Source organism: Cryptomeria japonica, chromosome 3, assembly GCF_030272615.1.
Source record: "Cryptomeria japonica chromosome 3, Sugi_1.0, whole genome shotgun sequence".
Taxonomy (NCBI): Eukaryota; Viridiplantae; Streptophyta; class Pinopsida; order Cupressales; family Cupressaceae; genus Cryptomeria; species Cryptomeria japonica.
The window spans coordinates 255,359,117-255,370,283 of record NC_081407.1 but is presented as its reverse complement, the minus strand read 5'-3'; positions in this window follow the sequence as shown (position 1 = coordinate 255,370,283).

Genomic DNA, 11,167 nt, shown 5'->3' with positions numbered 1-11,167 from the left:
TGCAAGACTTAGTATATCACATCCTTACCTGCCAAGGCGGGATTCATAAGGTATGTAGTACCAAAGTCGAAGAAATATCAAGATGTGGGCTAAATTTATCACAACTGGCCATTTGACCTTAGGGATAAAAAGTGTTTGAAGTGTGTTCGTTTTAAAGACCAAGTGAAAATTGAGCCGACTTCAGACTTTGGAAATACACCTTAAAATACATCTAAAGGAAGGGTCAAAAACAAGTCCAAGGATTGGGTTGATCTAGACCCATACTCATTTGTGCCTTTGAGGCAACATTCTTGTGTTTGTGTGCTTGCTTTGTTTTCTTGTCAAAGAAAAATCAGAAAATCAATCCCAAAAACATAGTATTCATCCAACATTTCTCAAAAACAAACAAAAATACCAAAAACAAAATGCAAACAACAAAGAGACAAATTTTATGACCATTCTTCACATCTTGCAAAAGAAGAAGTGTCATCAGAATATCAACTTGAAAAGGAGACCATTAAGCTCAAAGGCTTTGATCAAAAGGAGGAACTTCTTCTATCTCAATAGACAAATCTTTGTCTCACATAGAGTCTTTCTACATCGCATGCGTCTATACCTTCAAGGTAAAACAAACGAGTTTGATTCAGAATCATTGAATCGTAGAGCTTTTATGCAATATAGAGCTCTGAGTTATCACAAAAATCAAGGAGGAAAGATTAATCCCAACTTCTTCCCAAACATCTGTATCACCTACAACACAGCTCGAGAAATACCTACAACACCTGAAAGGGAAGAGGTAGAGTTTGTCCCATTTATAACCCAAAGTTTTTATTGAAGTTGAGAAACAAAAACATCCATCATCTCACTCATACATCATCACTTCATCATCAATCCATCCCAACTCTCAAAACATTAAGAGGTTCTTGTCCCAAGTTCTCTTTTAGATATTGCTTGAAATCAAACACATCACATCACTTTTTAGATTGTTTCTACATCTAGGATAAGCTCATCCTAAGAGACACATCTACGCAGGTTAAAACTAGTTCATGAGTGAATCTTCTCATTGCTAGGTAGTCAGAATCTGTAACACATCTCAGATTTCTCTACACCTTATCACATCCAAACTTATCAAACAAACAAGCAATTCAAAGAAGGAATTTCGGTTACATCTACCTTAAAGTGCTAGAGATCCCCATACAACACAAATCACCAACCATCAATCTTTCATTTCATCACCAACTCATCATCATCTTCAATCAACTTCAAACACAAACTTGCAAACAAAATGGCTCAAACCCGATCACAGTCGAGACAACGAGAAATAGAAAGAGAAGAAGAAGAAGAGGAAAATCTCAATGAATTTCAAGAAGCACTTGGAGGAAATGCAGATGATGAAAACCCAAGTACTCCCACTCCTGCAACAATAGAAAGGGCTCAGCATAACCCTCTCTTTAACAGACTTTTTGACGAAATACTCAGGAGCAATGCGGATGCTCACTTCTTAAGACTTGCTCAAGAAGGAGCCAAACTCCCCTCAGACTTTGATCTTGCCCAATTAAGACAAGCATCAGAAAGACAAAGTCGCCATGAGGAGGAAGGGTGTAGAGATCCCATCAGATATAACATCCCTCGAGGTAACCCACCACCTCCTCCTCCAAATGAAATGGAGATGTTGCAGCAACAAGTCGAGAATCTCGCCCAACAACTTCATAGTGGTGTTAAGACCAATCAATTCTCACTTAATGACATCTGTCCCTATCCGTTTGATAGGAATCTTTATATGCCACCCTTTCCACGAGGATTCGAAACACCCAAATTTGAAAAATATAGAGGAAAGGGGGATCCTCGTGATCATGTTCGAGAATTTCTTTGTGCTTGTCTTGAAGTGGCATAAGAAGACACATATCTAATGCGCCTTTTTCCCCAAAGTTTGGGAGGAACAACCACGTCATGGTTTTCCTGACTACTAGGTGGCATTAGAACATTTGAGGAACTCATCCAGAAGTTCCTATCTCATTACTCTTATAATATTGAACGCAACATCACCATGGTTGATCTGTGCAACACCAAACAAAAACCAGGTGAACTATTCTCAGTATTCCTGCAACGATGGCGCCAAATATCTAGCAGACGTTCTCTTCAGTTACCTGAATGAGAACTAGTGGAAATATTCATTTCCAACTTAAACAAAGAAATGGAATTTCACCTGGATGTCAAAGACACAGACTCTTTTAACGATATGATCACCAAGGGTTTAAAATGTGAAAGGGCACTCATCAAGAAAGGACTCATCAAAATCTTTAATGAACCAAAAGATGGTCCTCGCCCGTGCTTCAATAGTGATAAACCAAACTTTTGGAACAAGAATAAGAATATCGTCAACGATGGGGTTGTGGATGCTCGAACTATCCAAAATGTGCAACCTGTGGTTCGGTTTGTAGGACAAAATCCTCCACCTCAGAATAACACAAATGTTCCTTCCAATCAAGGTCGCATCACGTCTCATGATGAACCTAGACCTCATCAGCAAAAACAAAAACTCACATACACTCCCTTAGGGGAACCCATTGAAACAGTGTTGCGACAACTCATTTCTCAAAATTTGATCACTCTACCTAAGCTATCAAACTATGAGCCTCAGGTCAAACCGGCATGGTGGAGAGATACTGAACACTGTGAGTTCCATCAAGGAAGAGGACACAAGACAAGTAATTGTCACCGATTGAAAGATCTCATTCAGGATCTTATTGATCGAGGAGAAATTGAAGTTGAAGGACATGACCCAAAAACAACCAATAATGATCATCAGATGTTCAAGAATCCACTTCCATCACAAGATCAAAGGGGTCCTTCCACTTCTAGGCAAGGCACTGATACCACTGATTATACGCAGGCTGCGTATAATTATACTGTAAATCACCTGTATGATGCCAGTGAACAAATTGCAACTATCACCTTCAAAAATCCCACCTCAAATTGCAATGTTGTTACACGTCGTGGCAAGGTCACCATCAAGGCAGCTCCACAAGGCACCACCTCCGTCCCAAAGCAGTACAATCTTGTGGAACAATTAGACAAAACCCCTGAACTTATATCCATTCTAGAACTATTGCGCCTATCGCCATCTCATAAAACAATCTTGGATCAAGCACTCCAAGAGGCGTCAGTCCCTGCAAACCTGAATACGGACCAGTTTCAAGCCATGGTTGGAAATCTAAAGTCATCACCTTGTCTCACTTTTTCTGAAAGTGACAACTCTTCTTTCCAACAACCTCATAATGCTTCGCTACACATTGAAGGCTTTATCAACCAACACAGGATCAAGCGAGTCTTGATAGATAATGGAGCAGGCCTAAACATTTGTACACTACAGTTGGTCATAGCATTGGGATATGCAATAGAATCAGTGGATCCTCACAAGAAGATCACCATCAAGGCCTATGATGATGCAGAGCGTTCATCCAAAGGAGCTATGGTACTACCAATCCGAGTGGGCCCTGTGGTAAAGCACATCATCTGTCAGGTTCTGGACCTTCCTCTGCCATATAATCTATTATTAGGGAGACCTTGGATACATGCCATGCAAGTTGTTCCATCTACCTACCATCAATGTATCAAGTTCCCACATAACGGTACAGAGATCACAATCCTGGGCGATGCAAATCCCTTTGCATTTTGCCATAATATCAGCCATCAACCAGAAATTACTGTTCCTAATAATAGGGAAGCCATTTCCTCCACATCATATGTAAGTCCCGCCTCTCTTGCCAGTTCGAACACCCCTATACCCAAGCAAGAAAAGCTTAAGATGAAAGTAGCAGAGGAAGGTCCTGGAGAATACAACTTGAGTCAGCTCTTTTGTGTGGGACAAATGCCCACTTCTCCTAGAACACATGGTAAGCCACAGCAGTTACTCTAGCAACCACTAATCACACCAGCATGTGCCTTGACGCCTTTCATCCTTGGAAAGAGTCAAGAGGAAGAGACACAAGATGAGGACCTACCGGACTGGATCTATAAAGATCCCATCACCACTGATAAACCGTGAGTTACACTTCCTACAGAACAGTATGGCAAAGGCCTCCTCATTATGCAAAGAATGGGATATGATGGTCAGAGTGCTTTGGGATATTGCAAACAAGGACGACATGAACCTCCACTACCAGAATTCAAGCCCAAAGGTAATACAGGCCTAGGCTTTGAAAAAGAGATCCTTCTTAAACTCAAATTCAAAGGAAAACCCAGCAAACCATTTTGCCCACCTACTACAAAGAGGACACCTTTCATAATCAAAGCACCATCAAGCACTATCCCCACTGCCCCATCGAGGCTCACAACCCCACCGCAACCATCATCAATATCATTCATCCCACCAAACGAACCAGTAATCCCATGAGCAACACCATTTGTAGCAACAACTGTATGGAAACCTACAGCAACATCTATGGCACCAGCCATTCCAATAGAAGCCACTAAATCAACACTGCCGATACTTCCAGTAACAAATCCTTTAATCCCCATCACAGTTCCTGCAGCACCGATCACTACAAAGATACATAAACCAATCACACCTGTCGTGTTTAACTCCAAAGACATCCCAGTATGGTATAGCAATCAGATGCTGGAGAGTGATTCAGAGACTGACTCACATGAGTGGGAATTTGATTCTGTACAACTTAACACTTCAGATGAGGAAGACACATCACCACCTCCGCCACGTAAAGACATCCCTGTTTACGGAGAAGCACAGATAAAGACCACTTGGGTACCTGAGCTGGAAACATCTTCCACAGACCCTATGTCTCATCCTACGCCTGATTCTGACAAGGAGAGTACCATTAACGACCTTCACCATAACGTCTTAACCCTCACTGATACATCTCCCGCACTTAACCTAATCGATGAAGTAATGCCCATTATCCACCCTGAACTCATCGAATGGAACCAATAAAATCCTCCATGTCTTGACCTCTTCCAAAATGATGAGGCTATCATTGACTTTTTGGAATTACGGGATAATCTATCAAGCGGGGATCACAAAGCTGGATTCGCCATTGAACTTAATAGCGCAGCATACTTCAGGGCGGATGCCAAACCTTTCAGCTGCAAAAATATAACAATGAAACATGGATCTTCCAGTGAAAACCACACTGTGGCACTGTTTGATCCCACAAAAGTAAAAAGAAAGAGCGTATCCAACAGTGAAAACATCTTTGAGACACTTGAGGATGAAGGGTTTGACATTCTCCCTGCTAATGCACAATAGGAACGATCAACAATTCTCATTGAGGAAACCAAAGAATACAATGTGGGGACTCCTGAAAATCCTCATATCATACATCTGGCATCTCTTCTCACTCCAAAGGAACAACCTAAATTTATAGAGTTCTTCCAGAAGCGTCAGATCAACTTTGCATGGTCATATGCAGACATGCCTGGGCTTGATCCTGATTTAGTCATGCATCACCTCACCGTAGCAGAAGGAGCCAAACTTGTCAAGCAGAAGCTTCGTAAGATGCATCCCTAGATTGCAGTGCTAGTCAAAACAGAACTCAAGAAACTCCTAGATGTTGGTTTCATTAGGCCAATTGATTATGTAGAATGGATCTCCAACATTGTGCCTGTCGGCAAACCAAAAAGGGGCATCCGCATTTGTACTGACTTCAGAGATCTGAATAAGGCATGTCCTAAGGATGACTTTCCCCTACCAAATATCAACATCATAGTGGATCTAATAGCAGGACATGCGATGCTTTCACTCATGGATGGCTTTTTCGGCTACAATTAGATAAAGATCGCACCCGAAGATCAACATAAGATAGCCTTCACATGTCCATGGGGCACATACTGCTGGAATGTAATGCCTTTTGGTCTAAAGAATGCAGGAGCGACCTATCAAAGAGCAATGACCACCATCTTCCATGACATGATGCATACTATGATGGAAGATTATGTGGATGACTTACTAGCAAAATCACTTACTAGAGAAGGACATCTCCACATCTTAGATCAAATCTTTGATAGACTAGAACAATATCATGTTCGACTCAACCCAAAGAAATGTGTCTTTGGAGTGACCTCCGGGAAGCTTCTAGGATACATTGTCTCAAGCAAAGGCATTGAGGTCGATCCAGCAAAGGTTAAGGCAATAATGGACATGCCACCTCCAAAGAATATCAGTCAGCTAAGGACATTACAAGGGCGGCTTCAATCCATCCGAAGATTCATTGCACAATTGGCTGATAAGTGTCACCCATTCACACACTTGCTACACAAGAACATCCGCTTTCAGTGGGATGCCAGATGCCAACAAGCATTTCAGACGCTTAAAGACTATCTCATGAATCCACCATTGTTGATGCCACCAGATCCAAGTAGACCGTTGTTACTTTATATCTCAGCGACAAGTACAGCATTAGGTGTATTATTGGCACAACATAATGCAGAAGGCAAAGAGTGTGCTGTTTACTACATCTCTCGCACACTGGTTGGCTATGAACTCAATTACACACCTATTGAGCGAGCTTGCCTAGCAGTAATCTTAGCAGCCACTAAATTGTGACACTATCTGTTGACACACAAGGTACAACTCATCGCAAAGATTGATCCACTCAAGTATTTACTCAGCAAAGCAACATTGACAGGTCACTTGGCCAAATGGGTAATGATTCTAAGTGAATTTGACATCGAGTATGTGGACCGTAAAGCTATCAAAGGGCAGGTCATTGCAGATTAGTTGGCCGATGCACCACTCATAGGCGATCATCCCCTCATTTCCAATTTTCTAGATGAAGAGATATTCATGATCACAGAAGTACAACCATGGAAGCTATATTTTGATGGTTCATACACTAGGCACGGCTCAGGGGCAGGCATTTTGTTTATCACACTTCAAGGTGACAGCATCCCGAAGTCTTACAGGCTCACATTTCCATGCACAAACAACATAGCAAAGTATGAGGCCTTGATCACAGGACTCAGGTTAGCCGTACAATGGAAATTACAAGAACTACAAGTATATGGCGATTCCCAACTAGTCATTCGACAAGCAACAGATGAATATCAGACCAAAGATGATAAACTCATGCCATATAAGCAAATGGTGGACACTCTAAAGACATCATTTACTACTATCACTTTTGAGCAGATACCAAGAGATCAGAATCGAGCTACTGACGCTATGGCTACCATCGCATCTCTACTAGATCTTCCACATAATTCAACACGCTACGAGTTCTTGGTAGAACAGCTTTGGATCCCCGCTTATGATATCCCCGAATCTGAAATGATATGTCACCTTGTTGGTTCTGAATCCCCATGGTACGGTGAGTTCTACACCTATCTCCGCGATCATACCCTTCCTCCCAACCAATCAAATAACCAACGAAAAACCTTCATTCGCCAAACTGCTCGATATACCATTATTGCCGAAACCCTATACCGACGTAGTCTTGATGGTACTCTCCTTCGATGTCTGGAACAGGATGAGATAACAAAGGTTTTGGAAGAGGTACATGAAGGAATTTGCGGGACTCACTCAAGTGGTCCATCACTAGCCAAGAAGATCATGCGAGCTGGATACTATTGGCCATCTATGGGAAAGGATTCCTACTACTTTGTCAGGAAATGCAAGAAATGTCAAGTTCACGGCGACCTGATACATGCACTAGCACAAGAACTGCAACCAATCACAACACCATGGCCTTTTTGTCAATGGGGCCTTGACCTTGTGGGTAAGATTCATCCATCTTCATCCAATGGCCATAAATTCATTATTACCCCCACTGAATATTTCACAAAGTGGATCGAAGCTGTTCCACTTACTCAAGTCACTGGCAAGCAGATCGCCTCATTCATCCTCAACTACATCATCTGCCGGTATGGTGTACCCATGTCCATCATCACAGATAACGGTCTTCCTTTGAAAAATCAGGATGTCCGTGAGCTTTGTGAGAAATTTCATATCCAACATCGCTTTTCCACTCCCTATTACCCACAAGGCAATGGTCAGGCTGAAGCATCCAATAAAAACATATTGAGAATCCTAAAGAAGACAGTCAATGATGCCGGTCGTGATTGGCATGTTCAATTGAATCCAGCATTATGGGCATATCGAACTAGCATTCGAACCCCTACAGGTGCAACTCCTTATTCATTGGTCTATGGTGCAGAAGCTATCTTACCTATTGAGGTTGAGATACCATCATTACGAGTTTCCTTGCATAATCTCATCGATGATGAAGCATACAGAGTCTCACGCCTTCAGGACTTAGAGTTACTTGATGAGAAGCGACAAGCTGCATACAATCACCTCAAAGCCTATCAGCAGCGCATGAGTAGAAGCTACAATCACCGAGTTAGATCTTGTACATTTGAGGTAGGTGATCTTGTTCTTCGAGAGAATCCTCGCAACCAACCAAACAGAGAACATCAAGGCAAGTTTGAATCAAATTGGCTCGGCCCATATGTTGTCACTGCTGTATTCGGGTCCGGGGCATATCAGTTGGCTACATCAGACGGAGAACCGCTCGCAGATCCAATCAATAGTTGGCTACATCAGACGGAGAACCGCTCGCAGATCTGATCAAAAGGTGTACAAGGCATCAGGCTCCCCTGCATATCAGAAAATACCAAAAACATTCAGAAAAATGTCCTAAAGAAAATACCAAAAACATTCAGAAAAATGTCCTAAAGAAAATACAAAAACATTCAAAAAAGTAAAGAAAAATCATGCATCCAAACGGTGAACAACCACTCCAGTGGCACCTTGGGTAAGTACGATGGCGAAAACCTGGCAAACAGGCGCCACTCGTAAAGGCAATGGCTCCAGTATCTTTCAGGCTCGTTGTGATCCCATTCATACATACACACATCCATCCATCTAACGATGGCTTGTTATTTGATCTGTAATCCAAGAAAGTACTTCATGCGTCTGGCATCCCGCTTTTTCATAAATCATGTCCAACTTGGGGGCAATGCCCTTACAATCTAGATGATGGAAGTGGATTCTACATTACTGGTGATTCATTGGCAAAAACATTCAAAAATGTCTCGCAAAATACAAAAACATTCAAAAATGTCTCGCAAAATCCAAAAACATTCAAAAATGACTCACAAAATCCAAAAACATTCAAAAACTATTACACAAAATCCAAAAACATCGAAAAACCCATCGAAAATCACACAAAAACATGGCAACACCTTGTACATATTCATTCAAGCAGATGCAAAACCAACATTAACACAGTACTCACACAATGACCATTTATCAATCGACCACACAATCCACATCCAACAAATCAGAAACTGTCTTTAAAAACAAGGATGCATCCTTCCTTACCAAAACAAAGACAAAAGTGACGTTTTCTTTGACAAGAAAATTATGTTAAGCTATCAAATGCTTGGTTGATTCGTGAGTAATTCATTTGTTTATCTGTATCGGGATCTTTCAGCATTGTTTTGTATCGTTTGCGCATTATTTCCGATGAAGTTCTGGGGCATGTACTAATGGTGTCTACGTGGGAAGTTCACTAAGCTATGTAATCTTATGCCAAATACAGTCATAGATCATTACGGCTTGCTGACTACAACGTATACCTCGACCATATGAGCTTGAACCATTACCAAGGATCCATATTCTTTTATTCTTTATGTATATACTATTTGTTTACAGGTACAATGCTCATTCTTTGGTTCCTTCTCATCCAATTTGGATAAAGGTTTTTATTTCTTAGTACGGTATGCACTTGTCTCAGGATATGATCAGCGTAAGATCAAGGAGGACGATCCAAGTCATGCATGAACGGAGATAATCCTTGTCTGTTCCACAAGCAATACTCAGGTCAACTTGATCCATTATATCAAGTTGCTTGTATTAACTTGCTATATCAAATCCATGTAAGAAATACTCTGGTCATCTTGAATCATTATGTCAAGATGCTTGTATTCTCTTCCAACATTTTAAAGCTCAATGATGAAAATAGAGCACTATGGATCGTCATTCCATCTCATCTATATATACTGCATTTCGTTGCATTCCAACCATCCATACATTCATAATAGCTGCATATCATGCATACATAGTCATAATAATGCATACTCTATTTTCCTCTTCTTCCATAGGAATGAGTCATAGGTCCTCCATTTCTTCTAACATCGAACCCCCCCAACCCTTCCCATCTCAATAATCAACATCACATATCCTTCATCGTTTCCCTCAACCCAATCAAGCCACGTTCATCACCATCCATCTCTAATAGGAGGGATTGTGTTTCCCATCCTCATTCATCCACACAATCAAGCCAGTTACTCTGTCTACACAGATACATCGACTCCCACACACCTAGACTATCAACAGATACTCTGATCACGTATCTTCGGGTCTCAACAGGTAATCGATTATGGTAATCCTAGACTACATCAGGCATTTATCATAATGACCTAGTCTCAACGGGGCTGCCATGATTCCCCACAACCATCCATCACATGCACATACTATCAATTGATCAACCAATCAAACACAATCCAACGGACAATTACATCAATTGTCTACGTCTCAACAAGTATTTTGCTTCATATACCTTGACTTCATCGGGCAATTACATCAATTGTCTAAGTCACATCAGGTCACTTTGATTCACTTACTCAGACTTTATCATGTCCAAGCGACCAACTGACATCAACCGTCATGCTTTGACTTGACCGGGGCAATTAAACCGATTGCACCAGATTGTCCAAACAATTTTGATCAATTGCATAGCATCAATCCAAACCCCACACTACATCTGCTATGTATCTCTTGCATGACCTCAAGGTACTCGCTGGCTTGTTGTTTCTTCATATTCACTCCATTTTCTCCCATTCTTTCATCATTAGTTCTAATTTCTTCTATTCTACCTCCCCTCCACTTTGCATTCTTTTTCGAGAGATCGCCCAATTTTTCAAAATAAAATTCGGCCCATCTCTCGAGGGGGCATACCACCCATTAAATTTACATTTTATGGGGCATTTCTTCACACCTATTTTTCTTTCTTTGAAACGACGCGATAAACTGCACCGTCTCAAAGAGGGGCAAATGTAGTCACATAAATCTGTCCACTTAATTAAATGAATACTTAGTATTTATTTGAGTATTTAACCATCAATTAATAATTAATTAAATTAATATTTAATTAATTCATCTTAACCC